The sequence below is a fragment of the Ovis aries genome, chromosome 12 (genome assembly GCF_016772045.2).
Source record: "Ovis aries strain OAR_USU_Benz2616 breed Rambouillet chromosome 12, ARS-UI_Ramb_v3.0, whole genome shotgun sequence".
In the NCBI taxonomy this organism is placed as follows: domain Eukaryota; kingdom Metazoa; phylum Chordata; class Mammalia; order Artiodactyla; family Bovidae; genus Ovis; species Ovis aries.
The window spans coordinates 49,724,514-49,743,066 of NC_056065.1; positions in this window are offsets into that span (position 1 = coordinate 49,724,514).

An 18,553-nucleotide genomic window follows, 5' to 3' on the forward strand; every position below is an offset into this window, starting at 1 on the left:
GCGGCCCCCGGATCCCTCAGCCCGCATCTGCAGCCTCAAAGAGAGCCCAGGACCTCTCCCATACCGTCCTACACCCATACCCCGGCCCGACCCCTCCAAGATCAGGGCCGAGGTCTGGACCTCAGAAGCAGCTCGACCCACCAGGCGGCGGCGGAGGCCAGCACGAGGGGAGCCGCTCGCGCCCCCTCCCCGCTAGGGCCCGGACCCGCCGCCCAGGGCAGCGGCGCCCCCGCGCGTTCACAGAGCCCCGGGCGCAGCAACAGGAGCGGCGCGGCACCTACTGTGCTTCCGTGGGGCGGCTCCCGCGTCCATTGTCTCCGAAGCGGCGGCGGCGGCGGGGGGCCGCGGCAGTCCGGGCTGGGGCGCTGTTAGCGGCCGGCCCGGGGCTCGGGCTAGGGCTGGGGCTCAGGCTCGGGCGGCATCGCCCCGCCGACTCGGAAGCCCGCGGCGGGCTGTGCGCGCGGCGGGCTCGGCGCGCTGACACTGCGCCCCGTGGAGGCGCCGCGCGCGGAGAGCGCTGTCACTCGTGCCTCCCGCACCACACCCCCTGCCCGCCCCGCGCGGGGAGGGGGCCGGGGGCGCGGGCTCGCGGCCAGCGCAGAGCTGCGGGAGCGGGCGGTGGAGCCGGAGCGCAGAGCGCGGGGCGCCGGGCGCATAGTGTGGCCAACCGGCCGGCCCCGCGCTGGCCCGGCCAAAGTATAATACACTGCAAAGATGCGCCGGCAGCCTCCCCGCCCCGCCCCCACGCCCCCGCTCCGGGCCTCGGGTAGGCCCGGGCCGTGGGACCGGGAAGGGGGCGGGGCCGAGAACCGCTTCTCCATCCCGAGGCAGCACACTTGTGGAGCCAGCCGGCAGCTCGGCCGGGAGACGGGTGTGTGCCAGGCGTTGCCCTCCCACCACACTCCCATCCACCGCCACCCTGGTGCTTGAAGCAGGGACCTGTGCCACCCCTCACCCAAGGCGTAAGGTGGCACGTGCAGAAACCTGCAGGAGTGCCTGGAGCTGGTGGGGGAGGGGTGGCGGCCCAGCCCCAGAGAGGTTCCTGGGCAGGACACCAGGCACCCCCCAACCCTCAGCTCACATCAGGGGGCCGAGGGCCCTGAGTCAGAGGAGGGGCGCTTAGCTGCCGCTGTCTTGGAAACTGGGACACTCCCCTCTTCCGCCCCGCAGTCGAGAGACAGCCTGGACACCAGGGGCAGCAGTGGGAACTGCCCACTGCCTGCCCGCCACAAAGGACAACACTCCCTAGCAGCTGCCCCAGCACACTCCTTGTTCCAGGTCCTTGGGGGCCCCCTAAGCAGTGACACACAGGCTCTGGACCCTGGTCTCTCCTTCGTGGGACCTCTCAGCCAGATCAGGCTTCTTGAGAGCCCCCACTGCCCCTTTCTACTGCAGTGGAGGAAGCAGGGACAGGCCAGTCAGAGAACAGGTCCATTCAGGCACCTGTGTCCAGAGAGGCCGGGATCCCGCCTGCCGGCTCTGGTCTAGTAATGACAGGATCAAGATGCACACTCGGGTCCCAGCTCCCCACAGACCCGTGCAGATGTAACCTCAGCTCAACGCCTCCCCTCTCTGGGCCTCAGTTTCCCTGAATATAAGACCCCTTGGTCTCTAAGGTTCTTTTTAGACTGCTGCAGCCTGGAGAGGCCCAACTTTCCCCAGACTGCATGGTAGGTGCCATGATGTGCCACAGACCATGAGGTGGGCCTCAAGATCCCTCCCAGGCAGGGCCTTGCTGACTCCCGAGAAATAGCATGCTGGCACCAGCCAGGGCCAGCCTATCTCCCGAGGGTCTCTGCTTTCCCGGTGCACTGGACAAGGGCTGAACTCCTGCTCCCGCCTCCCCCTGCACGCCTGCACTAGGAGCTGAAACCAGGCAAGTGCTTGGGGATGCTTGTCTAGCCAAGGCTGTCCTAGCTCTGGCAGCCTCTGCTCAGGCTCTCCCAGGCATCAGGCTCTCCCACTGGGCTGCAAACTGGAGACAAAGACCCCCCCACCCCAACACTGCCGCAACTGTCAGAGAGATGCATCCAGAGCTACAGAGGCAGCAGTCAGGGCATGCCCCCACCCCCCACAGGGATGCACCCTCCGTGCCCAGGGGACACAACTGAGAGCCCAGGGCCCAGGGATAGAGAGACATGGAGACACTCAGACGCCCAGACATGCAGAAACCAAGGGTAACGATGAGACAGGGAAACTAGGCTTGCTCCCACAGGAAGCCAAGACTTAAATGTAAATTGGAAGTCTTGAAAGAAGTTTCCATCCTGAGCCAGAGAATCCAAGAATCCCCAAAGAGGACCACAGAAGCTCTGGGACTCAGGGCCTCCAAACAAGGAGGCTGCACAAAGCATGGGCTGTCTGTGTGTGGATGCAGGGCCGCACACAGTGCGCGGGGTCTGTGCGGACACTCCTACTCCACTTGGCATGTGCTGTCTGTGTGGACATGCCCTCCAGATCCTCTGGGGGCAGCCTCAGCAGCCAGGATGGACAGCCTGCTCCCTGCTCACCCACCTGTGCCCCCACTGAGACCCCCCCGGCCACCCTTCCTTACCCATGTGTCCCTGGCTGGCTGCTACGCAGGCCTCCCCATCAACCCCTCTGGCCTCAGGGCCTCCCTCCAAGACACCCTACCCCTGCTTCTCCTACACGGGCCTGAGCGGCCTGCTCTGGCTCCAAGCCCTCCTGTCACTCAACACAGACCACTCAGCCTGGTGCCCAGGGGGCCCACCCACTGGCCTCCACCCCTCTCACCTGGCGCCCAAGGACTGGAGTGAGACCCCTCCTGCAGGAAGCCTTCCCTGGTTCCCTCATCCTCCAGGCTCACTCCCTCTGGGACTTCCACACAGAACTTCCCTTGAGATGTCACAGGGGCTTTGCCCTTGTTTCCAGTCTGTCTCCAGCAAGATGGTGAGGGCCCTGCAGGCGGGGCACCCTGTGCCCACTGCTTCCCCAAACATACCAGCCTCTCTGGCTGCAGGTGGCCTCAGGCACATCTGCTCTCCAGACTGACCCACTGCTCCAGGCACCTGGAAACCATCCCCATGGACAGCATTGCCTGGCTCTGGGAGCAGCAGGTGGTCCAGGCGAGAGCCCAAGGTCACTCCTGAGGGCAGAGGCCCAAAGACACACACATAGATGCAGTGAGAGGCACAGCACACGCCATGGGCACTCACCAGATCAATAAGCGTAATTGGGTGAATGTGCAATTCTCACCCGCTAAATTTAGAAAGTGTTTCAGTTTTCACCAGCATCTGGTCTTAAGACATCTCGTTCTCCATCAGAACTCAAGACAACGTACAGGATCAGAGCCAGCTCACCCATCTCCCGCCTCTACACACAGTGCAGGGGGCAGCCCTGGCCTGGCCAGCACTGGCCTGGGTGGTAACCAGCCATCTCCATGGCCACCAGAAGGGGAGTGGGTGAGCTGCCCCCAGACCCGCCAGGAACTTTGCTGCTCCAAGATGGTGCTGACTGGAGGGATCTCTGATGGACTGGAGGTCTCTATAGGCTCTGCCAGCCCTTAGGAACCATCAATTCTTGACCCTGCTTTTCCTTGGAGAGGGAGCTGAGGTGCAGGAAGAGGAAGGCACCTGCCCCAGGCCTCCCCCACCAGAGACCAGGTATTTGGCCCCCAAAGTGCTTTTTTCATTGGCAAGGGTGGGCACTTCCATCTGGGCCTGGCAGGACAGGGAGGGCGCCTGAGCTGGGTCAGGACTCAGGGAGCCTGGTCCAAGCCGTGTATAATGTGGCCATCCACAAGGCCAGGCCAGCCTGAACCCCTGGGTCGGGCAGCACAGTCCACATCTGGATGAAGGAGGTAGAGCACATGAGCAACCCCCACACCGGGGGGCCTGCAAGGGAGCTGCCTGTGGACAGGAAGGGTGGGAGGCTGGTGGGCAGGCAGGGGTGGGGCAGAGGGCTGCTTCCAGAGCAGGAGCTGGGGTCAGCTGGGGAGAATACAGTCGTTGGCGGCAGCTCACGGCAGCATGGACGTGAAGGTCCTCAGGCCAGGGAGGAGGTATGGATGGGGCTGGGCTGGGATGGGGAGGGGAGGGCAGAGTCCTTGACCTGCCCAAGCCAGGAGTGGCTGGAGGTTCCCTCTCCTGGCCCCGGGTGGGGAACAGGACAGGGTGGAGAAGCACAGCACCCTCCCCATCTTCCCTGAAGGCACCCCCACCTACCCTCAGTGCCCACCACTGCCTTCTCACCTAGCTGGGGGTCACTGGCTCAGGAGCGGCAGGGAAGGACCTGGGTGACAAGGAGGGAGATGGGTGGGGGAGGGGAGTGTGCCTTAGACAGTGGGGAGGGACAGAGAGAAAGGGTGGCCAGAGCACAGGAGGGTGGTCCTAGCAGAGAGACCCTCCCCAGGGCCACCCCAGGGGGGTCTCTGGACCAGGAGACACTGGGGCCTGCCCCTCTTCTTACCCCAGGCCCAAGCCCCTGGCCTATTCCACCCACCACTCTTATGAACCAAATATGGCTCCCATGCAGCAGCCAGCCCATTCATTCATTCCCTCACTTGTTTGTTCCTTCCATCCTGTAACCACTGACAGACACTCTTTGTGAGTCCCCAGGGTACCCATTGGGATGACTGGGGATTCAGTGGGCCCCCATCCCAAGACCCCTGCCCTGGAGTCCTCTGCCCACTGACCAGCGTGAGCTAACCAACTCGCCTTGCATCCTGGTTAATGAAAACTGTCACAGCTGACACTAGGCAGCTTCCTGGAGGGACCACAGCAGGAGGGATCCTTAGAGGGGAGGGGCTGAGCAGAGGGAGAAGGGCTTGGGGGTGTGAGATAGGAAAGGGATACAGGGGCCAGATCACAGAGGGTCTTAGAGACAAAATTGAGGAGGTGTTCTCAGGTCAGGTCCAGAAGATCAGTAAGACAGGTGGTTAGTGGGGAGGGGCCAGGAGAGGGGAGATGGGAGGCTGTGCAACGGGAGGTCTGGCTGCAGGCCTTGTTAGGCAGATGTGGACACCCAGGTGGCTCAGATGGGCAAGGCCATGGGCATGGAGAAAAGTGTGGGGACTCGAGACGTTGAGGAGCAAGACTTGGGCTCCTGGACCATGGGGGGCAGTGCTGTCCTCTCAAACTGAGCTGACATCAAATTCTCACGCTGACAAGTCTGAGATTCAGGCAGAGCCATCTGACTGGCCTTGGGACGTCCATGGTGCACCCGGCCAGGAGGGGGTCCTGGGCATCTTGAGTGGGGTGACTCCTGGTGGGAGTGGAGAGTGGACCTCAAGTCTCTGGGGTGGGCAACCATGCTCAGAGAGCAGGGGGTCTGAACTGGGTAGAGTGGCACCCTGCTGCTGCCCAGGTGCCCCCTTCATGGCCAGCTGGATGGAAAGGAGACCCCGAAGCTGTCATCCAGGGGCCAGGTCTGGACTACATTCTCCCTCTCCCACCAGCTCGGGTCTGGAGTCCTGTGCCCGCACACGCTGAGAGCTAGCTGTCCCCTGCCCATAAGGCTGCCCAGCCCTGTGGGAGGACAGAGGCCCTGGGCACTGGGCTCTGGAGTAGGTCCTGGGAGGGGCCAAGCAGGACTTCATGCCTCTCACCCCCACACCCACCTGAAGGGTGTCCTTCCTGCCCCACCCCTCCTCATCTAACCAGACTCTAGAGAGATTGGACCAGCCCCCTCACCAGTCCCTGCAGAGAGCTCCCAACCTGCCACCCCTAACACCCCTCACCTCAAAACACATTCATACACCCTCTGGCCTCAGAGAAACCCAAACAACTTCTGCTGAGCTTGCTACTGGCCTGGCTGGCTTCCTCTGGCCAGGATGGTTGGGCACAGTGCTTGGAGAGTGAGCCACCAGCACTGGTCAACTCAGAGGTGTCCTGTGTCCTGTGTTCAGGGCATGAGGCCCCCTGCTCCCCTGGCCTCACTCTGGAAACCCCTAAGACCAGGTTTCCTCCCACAGGAAGCAGCTCCCAGGGTCCTAGCTGCAGCCCCCGACTGTCCACTGGCCCCACACTGGACCAGCCGCTCCATCCCCTGCTTCTACCTGCCACAGCCCCTTCCCTTCTCCTGATCAGAGTTCAGTGGTCCGGCCCCCTTTCCAAGCTGCCCTGGGGTGCCCACCCCTCTGTAGACCCGGCAGGATAGTTTGGGGCTGTCTGCCTCCCCACCCGCCATCACAGCCAGGTCTCTGCCCCAGGGCCTGGCCCAGCTCTGACATGTGCTAGATTTCTGGTGCGTGGGTAGTTGGGAGCTGCAGGGAAGAAATCTCCCCTGTGCAGAAGCTCTGAGCATGGGGGACCCCCATGCCACCCCAGTTGTGGAGGCTGGGGTATCCCTCTACACCCAGGGCCTGGGTGGATGCCCAGGACCAAAACAACTCATGGCTTCATCCACACAACCAGCCCAGGATTCATGAAGACAAGAAGCATCAGTGCACATGGCACCAGGAAGAGGGGCCTGCAGGATCAGAGGACATGATCAGAAAGGTTCTGTCCCCCGTCCACCTGGCTAGGAAACCCTGCAGTCAAGACTGGGGAGTCCAGTTGGCCTGCTCACCCTCTAGGCCACCTGTTAGAAGCTGTGTGTAAACCAAGAGTTAATAGGCCACAAATGAGCACCTGAGGGAAGCAGATGAGCTCATAGTACTTGGACTTTATAATGTCTACTTCGTCTACTCACAGGCAGGGTTTGGCTTTGCTTCTCTAAACCAGGCTGCATTCTGGATTCCTGAGGATAAGGACTCTTCATGAGGGGAGCATGGCCCTGCCCAGAGGCCCCCAGGGTGTCCAGAGAATGAAGGAGCCCAAAGCTGCTATTGTCCAGGGAGCCACATTCACTTTGCCCAGATGCAGATCGTCCTGAAGGTGAGTCCATGAGTCCTGCCTCCTCCAAAAGAGCCCATGGCCCCACACCAAGCAAGGAAAGGCGGCCGGGGAGGCTGGAGCAAGTGCACCAGACGCCCAGGCTGCCCAGGAAGCTGAAGGCAGGAGCTTCAAGAGCTTGGATGCCAAGCACACAGCGCCTCCAAGGAAACAAGGAGAGGTGCAGACTGAGATGCCTGCATAACTGCCAGCAATCACAGGCTAGCTAGGCACTTGGTGATGACCAAGGCACCGCATCCACCAGAGGGAGGCAGCCAGGAAAAGTTATGCTCTGGAAGAAGATGCAAAGGTTAGAAGGGAGCCGCAGGTCTAGGCTCCCAGGGCGGGGCTCGACAGGAGGGAGCAGGAGAGTGAGGGACAGAGAGGCACAGGCAGTGACCTGCAGCAGCTGGAGCTGCACGCAGAGGGTCAGGGAGGGTGTTCTCTGTGTCTCCAGACCATCTCCAGCAGGCCCCGCCCTCATCAGGAAAGAGACGCAGCAAGGCCAGCACAGGGGGACCAACTCCCAGGTAAGCAGCAGTCTGAACACACTTGGAAGCCCCAGGAGTTCACACTCCTGCCCTGTAGACTCACTCCAGTCCCCACCCCCAGCCTCACGGCCCAGAGGCTACAGCCCCCACAGACCCTCTGGCCCCAGGCCAGCAAGGAGTCACTCCACTGCCCCAGCAGTGCAAGCCCCATGGTGGTGCGGAGCCAGACCCACGCCTCAAGCCCCTCCCACAGCATCCCCAGATCCATAACCTCAGGGCAGCTCATTTGCACTCTCCCGCCTGTTGCATGGGATTCAGTTCAGTTCAGTCGCTCAGTCATGTCCGACTCTTTGTGACCCCATGAATCGCAGCACGCCAGGCCTCCCTGTGCATGGGATTAAGTAACTCTAAATGCAGGAGAACCTGGGTAGGAGAACACGCTGTGGGGGTGGGGCCTGGCCCCACCCTGTCCACCCGCCCAGGCCCAGTAGGAGCTGGTATGTGTGGTCTGCTCTGGGCCAAGAGCCCTAGGCCGAGATGAGAGCCACAGAAAGTGAGCCACACCAGCCACATGCACTGCCCGGGCTGGAGCCCCCACTATGGACACCATGGACACAAGTCCAGCGTGGGTGGCACCGAGTGGGCTCCAGGTGGGTCACTGGCCCCACAGCCCAAGCAACCAGGACTCCAGAGCAGCCCCCAAGCCCCCACTTCTGGGGTGCCTCTGTTTCGCCCACTCCACTGGTTCCCATTTGGGGACAGAACTCAGCCACTGTGGCCCACAGGAGCCCAGACGTGCTTCAGTCCAGGGCAAGAAGGAGCCTCCTGACCGTCCCAGACAGCCTCCAGGACACACTGGCCTGCTTCGCCAGTTCTGAGCCTATCACCCAGCCCACGGGCCTCCTACTGTCCCGTGCTCACCAGGGTTGCCTCAGGACCTTCTGGAAGGACTTCCAGGCCAGATCAGGCCCCTGCCCAACCCTGCCAGCCCTGCCCTCAGCCCCACACCCAGCACAGGGTCTAGCCTGACGTCAGCATCAGTGAGCCAGGCGTGGGGGAGACAGGAGAGCATGGAGTTGGGGGCTGGGAGCAGGGGGAGGGGCATCAGTCTGAGGGTGAGGTCCCCTTTCCTCAACATCACAGCCCCTCCCAACAGCCAGAATTGCCAGGGGCCCAGAGGCCTCCCCTCCCCTCCGCTCCCCTGTCCAAGCACCCCTTCCTTGGGTGTCCATCCCAGACTGAGGTGAAAGGCAGGCCCTGAGCCCAGGCAGGGGACCGTGTGCCTCCAAGCAGACACCCCCTCAGGCGGAGAAGACTTGTCTGGGCGCATCCAGGGAATGTGGAGGAATGAGGTGGGCGGCTCCCTCGGGGCCCAGAAGTGGGGGACAGGGAGTGTAACGCCCACAGGTGTGCACACACTCTCAGTTCCATGCGCTCTGCTGGGGGCATGGCCCCCCAAGAGGAGCAGGCCCTCGTCTGCAGAAGCACACACACGCACACCCACACACATGCAGGCACGCCGCACTAAGACACAAATCCGTCATCATGCCAGGCACCATGCAGACCCCCACCCAGGACATCCCAGGAGAGTCAGGGTCCCCTGAACTGCTGTGTCTGCCAAGGAAGTGCCAGGAAGAGCCCCCCGCCCCCCAACAACAGGCAGAGACAGACATGCTGCACAGCAGAGGGCCCAGCCAACCAGCCAGAAATCTGCACCCCAAGGTCTCTCCCTCTGGGTGGGTGAGAGACCGCCCCTGGGCACCAGGCCAACCACATACCTGAGAAGGAAACACTGCTGAGGTGCAGTGTGCCAAGCCCCCGAATACTGCTCCCGTGGCCCACCCACACCCCTCCCCAGTGGGCTCAGCACCCCCGCATCCTGCAGCTCCTGGCTCGGGGCTGGCAGGCCCAGAGCAGGGAGGGGCACACACACTGTGGCAACCTCAACTCAGCCCAGCATGCTGGACCTCGGGGCAGACAGCAGCCAACCGCCCTGGGCAGGGAGGGGACAAGCCCCCCACCTCCCTATAAGTCTGGCACACGGAGCACTGCAGACACGGTCTGTCTGGCGGGATGTGGAGCCTGGGCGGTCTAGGGAGGAGCAGGGCACCGCTGGGCGCCCACCTTCCCCTCAGGCAAGGACTCACACCTGGCCAGGTCTACCCACACACCTGCGTGGCTCCGACAGTTGGAAGTCGAGACGCAACAGACAGATGCTGGGTGACGGACGTGAGAAGACTGGAGAGCCAGAGTGTGGGGGCAGCTGGAGCCCGCAGTTCCCGCTGCATGACCGTGCCCAGCTACGCCCATGGGGTCTGTGTACTTTCCAGTCTGGACACTAAACTCCCGTGGTTTTTTAAATCGAGAAGACAGTGGGCTCTTCAACCCACACAACCCACTTCCAAGGCCACAAGTGTCCCAGCCAACAGGCCACAGGACGCAGGCCACAGGAAATGCACACCAAGGGCCAGAACTAGAGGCACGGCACGTGGTCATAGGAGGCCCAAACCAGCTGAGGACCCCCCAAACCAGCGCAGGGGTCTCAGGGGTCCGACCGAGCTGGACGGAGCCGGAGAGAGAGCTGGCAGCCCCCAAGCTGGCTTCCTAAGCAGTCGGCTTGTGCTGCTTCCCCCGCCCAGAAGAGGTCCGACTCCTGGCAGCCCACAGCACCCCCCACCATTCCAGCGGAGGAGGCCTGACCCTTTCCTCGGGTGGGACCAGGACATCACACCTGCCAGGTGAGCCCAGAACCACGCCACTGTCTGGTTGGAGACCGCACTCACCCACAGGCACGATGTTGGTGCTCAGGAAAGACCGTCTGCTCTCCAGATCAGGGCCCGGGTCCTCGGGCGAGGGCGCCATCGCAGAAAGACCTTGGCTCTCGGAGGTGGGGCAGCAGGTGAGAGGCGGGGCTGGCCTGGCTTACTAGCTGAGGCCGGCCACCTGCAGGAGGCAGGGAGGGGCTGCACTGAGGTCCCTCTGCCCGAGGGCCCCCCGCCCCTTCCCCTGCCCAGATGGAGTCTGAACAGCAGTCCAGCTCCACTCCCTCTCCAGGGCAGGGTGCAGGGCAGCCTGGTGGGAGTCAGGCAGGAGGGCGACCCCGCAACCCCCACCCCTGCCCCACCGGAGTATCAAGGCTTTGGGAGAGGAGCCGGTACAGCCAAGGGCTTCCCAGGGGGCACAGTGGTAAAGAATCCACCTGCCAGTGCAGGAGATGCAGGAGACGTGGGTTTGATCCCTGGGTGGTGAAGATCCCCTGAAGAAGGAAATAGCAACTCACTCCAGGATTCTTGCCTGGAAAATCCCAGGGACAGAGGAGCCTGGCAGGCTACAGTCCACGGGGCCGCACAGAGCCGGACACGACTGAGCGCGTACGTACACACACAGGCGCAGCCAGAGGCTGGGACCATATCAGTGGCCTCATCACCCGAGTGTGGCTGCATCTCTCTGCTGGAACTTGTCCCACAGCTCGATAAATTTCAAAGGCAAAACAGGGGATGTTTTTACAGAAACCAGCCAGCCTCTTCTGTAGATAGTGCTGGATGCCCTGGCCATGCAGGGGCCCACAGACCACAGGGGGAGCCCACGGCCCAGCCGGGCCCCTCTGCCCTTGCTCCAGCCCTCAGGGCCCACTGCGCTGTCGCCCCAGGTCTGTGGTCTCGGGCCCTCCCAGCCACCACTCAGTCTGGGCAGTGGCTCAAGGCCATGCTGGCCTCTCAGGCTGCCCCCTGCTCCTGGGCTGGCTGGGCCCAGGCCCCGCCCAGCCTCCTTGCAGCCTCCACAGAGGCTCTGTCGCACCTGGGCCTTTGTTCAGGCCCCTCTGCTGCTCCCCCCACCTCCCCCGCATCTACCCAGCTCCTCACTCGCCCGCCCGTGTCCTTCCATAGGCTTCCTCAGTGCTCACTCCCTCCTCGGAGCCTCCTCCCTGGGGGCACAGAGAGACCACAGAGGCCGGGATGGGGGCCTTGGCCACTGGGCTCTGGAGCCCTCCTGATGTGCACAGGACAGAGCTTCTGAGGCCCGGCCCTGGGAGGGCCATCAGGACACCTAGGCTCTCAGACCCTGGGAGCCACACTCTGCCCAAGGGGGAAAAAAACAGCTGGGGGTGGGGGCAGCACCCCCCAAGGGCCCCTCAGAGCAGCCCTGCTTTGTGTCCCTTCTCCGGCTCCCCCGGAAGAAGGGCCCCTCCTCCACTCCAGCAGGCTTCACCCCACCCAGGCTCTCCTCTTGCCTCACCCCCATGTCAAATCAGCAGCAGCAACCTGTCCCCCCAGAATAGGCTGCCACTCCCCAGACTCAACCACCAGGGTCCCCCACCCCAGCCTTGCTTATCCCCTCCCCGCTCCCCCAGGAGTTCCCCGGGGTCCTGCTCGTCCCACAAACACAGGGGCAATGCCATGCAGCCCTCCATCCAGCCCAGAGGCCTCGTCTTCCCCAGCCGGGCTGGGCCCACCCTTGCCCTCCACAGGCCTACCTCCCATCCTGGGCCCCCCTGACACTGCCCGGGCCCCCAGCTCACCTGCAGGTAGCTTCTCCGGGGCAACTGGACCCCCACAGCCCCTTGGCCACACAGCCCGAGAGGTAGGCGCTGCTCCGGCTGCTGTGCCGGCTGCTGCCGGGGATCCAAGCAGGCCTGCGCTTCCTGCCGCAGCAGGAGCCCAGGAGCCATGCCTGGACACGTCTGCCGGAACGGGGCCGGGCGTGGGGCTCGGGCTGGCACAGCAGAACCTAATTAGGCAGCAGCACCCACTGCGCGCCAAGGCGAGGCCGCGGAGGACTGTGAGGTCAGCACCGGCGCCTTGAGCCTTCGCTGACGGCCCTGTTCCTGAGCCATGCCAGGGCCCTGGTGGTGCCTCTCATTCCAGCCACCCCAGCCCCCTATGGGGAGGGTCCCCAGCTCGGCCTTTCCTCCCCTCACAGGCTGACCCCGAGCTAAGGAGTGGGCACCTCCCAACTCAGGCCTCCAGCCTCTGCCCAGACCCCAGCTCAGTTGCCAGCATCAGGCTGGGAACTGGCCGCTGCCCACGGGTGTGCAGTCAGCATGACGTCATTAAGAATCAGGCTGAGTGGCTGGGGACAGGGCCACGAGGCCCACTGGACCCCTGCCCCTCAGAGGCCAGCCAGGACAGGGAGGGAGGGTGGGTGCCACTGTCAACGCACCAGGAATGGCTACTTGGCAGCCACTTCAGCCCAGCCCCAAGGCTTGGCATTGGCCACTGTAGGTAGGGGAGTCTGCTGGTCTGGGTGTGGGCATTGCCATCTGTACACGTGGGCTTTGCTGGCCACCCTCTAGCCTACCTGGGCCTGTGCCCTGACCCCCAGGCTACGCAGGAGTGACCAGGTGACATACCCACATGTCTGGGTCCAGGGGCTTCATGGAGCAGGACCCACGCCCAGGGACAGGAGGGAAGGGCTTCAGTTGAGGGCAAGTCCTGGGTACAAGCAAGGATCACTCAGCCAGGGCCCACGTGTTTAGCCTGGGACCCAGCCACTCTGCCACAGAGAAAACCCCTCCTGGCCCCAAGGAACTGGGGCAGGGGTACTGGAGGTCACACACTTGGAACAACACATCAGAAGGAAAAAGATAGACCTCTCATGGGAGAGACATGCATGGTGAGTGAGCACAGAGGCAAACGAAGGAGCGGAGATCAGAGGGGCAGCCAACCAAGGCCATGCCCCTGAGCACTGCTTCCCAAAGTGCGGCCCACGGATCCCCAAGGTGCCCAGAACCTTTCAGGGGCCCTCAAGGTCAGAACTGTTCTCATGATTCCTTCTCCTTCCCCACGCAGATGTATACACCAATGAGGGCGGGGGTTAGCACTCGCTCTGCACGGATCAAGGCTGCGGGGCCACGTCCTCATGCCCTGCATCACCAGGTGCTCAAGATTGAACAAAGCAAAGGCTGTTTCCCTGAGCATGTCCTAAACAGAGCAGTAAGAAGGACACATCCCGTGAAACCTCAGCTCTGGGTTCGCATCTTTCTAGTTTTCTGTTCGAGACAACAACAAAGGGCTCCCAAGTGCACACAAAGCTGCCGCCCCTGAAGCGGCCACGGGTGCAGCCCACAGACACCGTGTTTTACCTGGAAGAACAGCTGGCCCTGCCCTATGGGTGTGCAGACATCTACCAGCTGCTGTCAAAAACAAACGGAGTGAGTCCGCCACTTCAGAGGAAAAGAAATGAAATGACAAGAGCTGCCACCAACGCTAAAAGTCAGAGCTTAAGTGAACATCAGCTTTTGGGGAGAACTCGTACCCACCACTGTGGGTCTGACAGCTTCCCATCAGTGACAGCTTTTTCTCATGAGATTGGTGGTGTTAATATGATCTAATGAAACATGTTAACACTTGGAAAATCCAGCAAATGAGTATTTCCCAAATGACCAAAACAGGATAGTCCAAAACCACGGTGAAGATCCCTTGCAAGCGAAAACCAGACCAGTGGGTGCTGGTGGAACAGAACCCCCAGTGGCCCCTAACACAGCTGCAACTTTTAAAAATATATTTATCTGTTTGGCTGCTCAGGTCTTGGCTGTGGCACGAGGGATCCTGTGTTGTGGCTTAGTTGCCCTGCCGCACGTGGGCTCTTAGTTCTCTGACCAGGGATCATGTCCCCTGCATTGGCAGGCGGCTTCTTAAACACTGGACAACCAGAGAAGTTCCTCTTGGTTGCAGCTTTCACATCTCAACTTCTTCAAGAAGCTCTCATTGGTTCCGTTTTGGCAACTCATTGAAGAATACCCACTGTTACCTGGGCTTCCCAGGCAGGACAGTTGGTAAAGAATCCGCCTGCCAACGCAGGAGACATGGGTTCAATCCCTGGGTCGGGAAGATCCCTTGGAGCAGGAAACGGCTACTCACTCTAGTATTCCTGTCTGGGGAAATCCCAAGGACAGAGGAGCCTGGCAGGCTACAGTCCTTGGGGCCCCAAAGAGTTGGACATGACTGAGCAACTGAACTGAACTGAACTAGCACACACACACCTGAATTAGAAGATTTCTTCGAATTCTTTACCACCAGTAGAGCAGATGGAGCTGTCTTCTCTTCTCTACCCAAACATTACGGAGATTTGCAACAATGTAAAAAATGTCACTCTTCTTGCTGAAATTTTTTGTTTGGAAAAACATAGTTATTTTCATAAAATGTTATTTATATTAACATGCAATGTGTTGATTGTTATTTTTAGTAAGACTCCATCCATAACTTTTTTTTTTTTTTTTTGCTGTGCTGGGTCTTCCATGCAGTGTGTAGGGGCTTCTCCAATCACAGTGCATAGGCTTAGCTGCCCCCACAGCATGAGGGATCCTAGTTCCCCGACCAGGGATTGAATCCACATCCCTGTGCATTGCAAGGCAGATTCTTAACCACTGGACCACCCGGGAAGTCCCCCATAGCTATTGTTTTAAACGATCACTTTTACAGTCTTTGTGGAAACTGTCAGGAGCGCGTAACCTGGGGTGTGCAGGTCAAGTCTGACCACCAGCTCTCTAGGGAGGAAAGCCCTGCGGGTCATGCTCGCTGATGTCTGCGCTCTAAGTGCACCCGCCTTGACCAATTTCAACCATGAGATTCAGGAGCAAGGAGTCGGGAAGAAACGGGCACATTCCATCCCCTGGGATTGCCAGTCCTTAGATGGAACAGACACAGATCCTATCTATAGTAAGAAGTGAATAATTAGGAAGTGCTAAATTTTGAGTGTTGATTGCTTGTGTTTTTATATAACTTATATGGTTTGCATAATTTGATTTTTTTTTCATTTTTAACATTTTATTTTGTATTGGAGTATAGCCAGTTAACAACGTTGTGAAAATTTCAGGTGGACAGTGAAGGGACTGAGGCATACATATTGTTGTGGTTGTTCAGTCGCTAAGTCATGTCCTACTCTTTGTGACCCCATGAACTGCAGCATGCCAGGCTTCCCTGTCCTTCACCATCTCCTAGGGTTTGCTCAAACTCCTGTCCATTGAGTCAGTGATGTCATCCAACCATCTCGTCCTCTGTCATCCCTGTCTCCTCCTGCCTCCAGTCTTTCCCAGCATCAGGGTCTTTTCCAGTGAGTTAGATCTTCACATCAGGTGGCCAAAGAATTAGAGCTTCAGCTTCAGCGTCAGTCCTCCCAGTGAATATTCAGGGTTAATTTCCTTTAGGATTGACTGGGTTGATCTCCTTGCTGTCCAAAGGACTCTCAAGAGACTTCTCCAGCACCACAATTCAAAAGCATCAATTCTTCAGCACTCAGCCTTCCTTATGGTCCAACTCTCACATCCGTACATGACTACTGGAAAAACCATAGCTCTGACTATAAAGTTTCAGGTGGACAGCAAAGGGACTCAGCCATACAAACACATTTGCCCCCAGGATCCATTCTCCCCCCAGACTCCCCTCCCATCCATGCTGCCACAAAACACTGAGCAGAGTTCCCTGTGATGTACATTAGGACCTTGTTGGTTATTCATTTTCATAATTTGATTTTAATAATGGCTATGTTTACCAACCAGCTCACAGAATTACTGAAGATCTCACAACCAGCTCTTGCCAGCTCTGCCTCTTTGGGGTCCCCAACAATTGTTCAGAGTGGAAAGGGATACAGAGACCAAAAACCTCTGCACCCCTAATATAGATATCAAAAGTAATCACAGGGGGTGGGAGAGACGCTCAAGAGAGGATAAATGTAAACTTAAAGCTGATTCATGTTGTCGTACAACAGAGACCAATAAAACATTGTAAAGCAATTATTTATTAAAAATAAATTTTAAAAGTAATTACAACACAAAAAGTGGAAGCAATCTGTGTCCATCATGTCCATCAACAGATGAATGGATAAAGAAGATGTGGAACGTATAGGGGCTTCCTTGGTGGCTCAGCGGTAAAGAGTCTGCCTGCCGTGCAGGAGATGCAGGAGACATGAGTGAGACTCCTGGGTCAGGAAGATCCCCTGGCGGAGGGCATGGCTACCCACTCCAGTATTCTTGCCTGGAGAATCCCATGGACAGGGGAGCCTGGCAGGCTACAGTCCATAGGATTGCAAAGTGTCAGACACGACTAAAGCGACTGAGCATGCATGCATGCATGTTACATATATACAATGGAGTATTACTCAGCCATAAAAGGAATGAAATAATGCCATTTGCAGCAACATGGGTGGACGTGGAGATTATACTAACCATACAGAGAACAAACTCGTGGTTTCCAGTGGGGAGGAGGGATCATATGGGGACAGAGGACTGGGAGGTACAAGTTATTCAGGTAAGACAGTCTACAAGGATTTACTGTATAACGCGGAATACAGCCAGTATTTTATAATAATTGTAAATGGAGTATAATCTTTAAAATTGTGTTTAAAAAGCTTTTAAGGTGATTGCAACAAAACACACTATGCATTCTGAAAAATAACTAAAACCAAAGATGGGCACTGAACACCACCAGAGAGCACCCTGGGGATACCAGGTAGGATGAACACGACTGGTCAGCTGCACGCCAGTCAGTCAGGAGGGCACTGGGTGGTCCTGGGCAGTGAGGATGTGGCCACAGCTCACAAATGCAAGGGAAGACTTGCACGGGGGCAGAACACTAAAGACGCCTCGTGGGGTTCCCCTCAGCCTGGTCTCGGGGACAGGTCTTGGCAGGTTCCACTGTAAACTGTCATTTTACAGCCCCCAGACAGGCCACATCAGGGAGCCTGTGGATGCACAGGGCACCCAGAGCCTCCTGCAAGGGACTCAGCTCCTGAACCCTGGCCTTCAACAGATGGGAGCCACTCTGTCCACACAATGCCTCGCCGGGTGCTCACAAGAGAAGCCACGGGACCGCACTCCTATGTTCCTGCCTAGGGAGCCCCTGCAGCTCGCTTGCAGTCCCCAGGCCCTGGTTGCTTCCTGACCCTCACATCCCAGGTGAGGAGGCTGCGGGCCTTCAGTAGCCTCAGGTCTTCTACTTCGAGTAAACATCCCTCCTTGGGGGTGTCAGCACAGCCTCGAGGCTGCAGAGGGGCCATGAGAAGAGCTAGTCATTGGCAGCTGCTAGCCACTGTGAGTCAGGACAGCCCACGCCCCAAACCTAAATTCAGAACCAAGTGGACCTGGAGGTCCAAACCAGCGCAGTTCCCTCCAGAGCTCCGGCCAGCAGGGGAAAGTGGCCATGGTCTCACTTTCTGATGAGCACGAGCTGGGGACTGTGCCCACTGCGCATCCAGCTGCATCCACTCGCCCTGGCCTCGCTGCCTGGTCCACACAGACCCCCCAAGCACTGCTGCCCACCAGGAACCCACTGGGAACAGACAAGGGAGCCAGACATGAGACATCCTCTGGACTTGCCCTCTCAGCACCATCACTGGAGTCACAGACAAAGCATTTCTGCTTCTGAGAAGCCTACAAACCCTGAGTGGCCCACCACCTGGTGGCCCACCTCCCTGCAAACCCTGAGCCACTCAGCCCCAGGCCGCTCACAAGGGGAACCACAGTGAGCCTCAAATCTCGGGCTGCCCCATGCTGCCCGCACTATACACACGTGGAGCCTGGGGGCTCCCAGGGCCAGTGGGTAAGACTTCCTATCCCCCATTTGGCAGGTGAGGATCCTGAGGCTGAGGCTGGTGAGGACTTGCTGAGCTCACATCTACAGCACAAAGGTGGCAGCCCCAGTGTCTGCCCCGTTAGGAGGACACTGTGATGGAGACAGTGACATGGGGTGGGGGGGACTTCTCCAGGGAGCCTCTAGCAGATGAGCTCCCAGGACAGGACTGACCTCCCTGAGCCTGTCCACATGCGGCACCCCTAGTGGATGCCACTCTCTGGGCTGGAGTCACAGGAGTGTGTGTGGCTGACCTGTGCCCAGCCAGGGGCCTTTCTCAGGCCACCCTCTTTAGGCCTCCCTGGCCTTGCCTGGTGCCCACGGATCCTCCATCTTGTGGAGGGTACCCTGCCTTGCAGGGTCCTGGCTTGTCTTACCTCCCTTTTCCCCCTGGGAGGCTGGAAAAATGGCCTCTGGTCTGGGTGGAGCCCCTCTCTCACATGCCAGTACAAAACCTTCTCCTCCAGGAAGTCCTCCAAGATCACCTTTCCTTGGGCCCTTAGTGTCCAGGCCCTAGTTATCAACCAGCTCAGCCCTAGAATGATGGCTGCACTCACATCTCCACCTTCTCCCCAGCATCAGGCAAAATCACCAGGATCCAGATGTGGGACCAGACAGACGGGATTCACCTTGCACTTGCCTTGGACTAGGCATGGTCTCTCCGAGC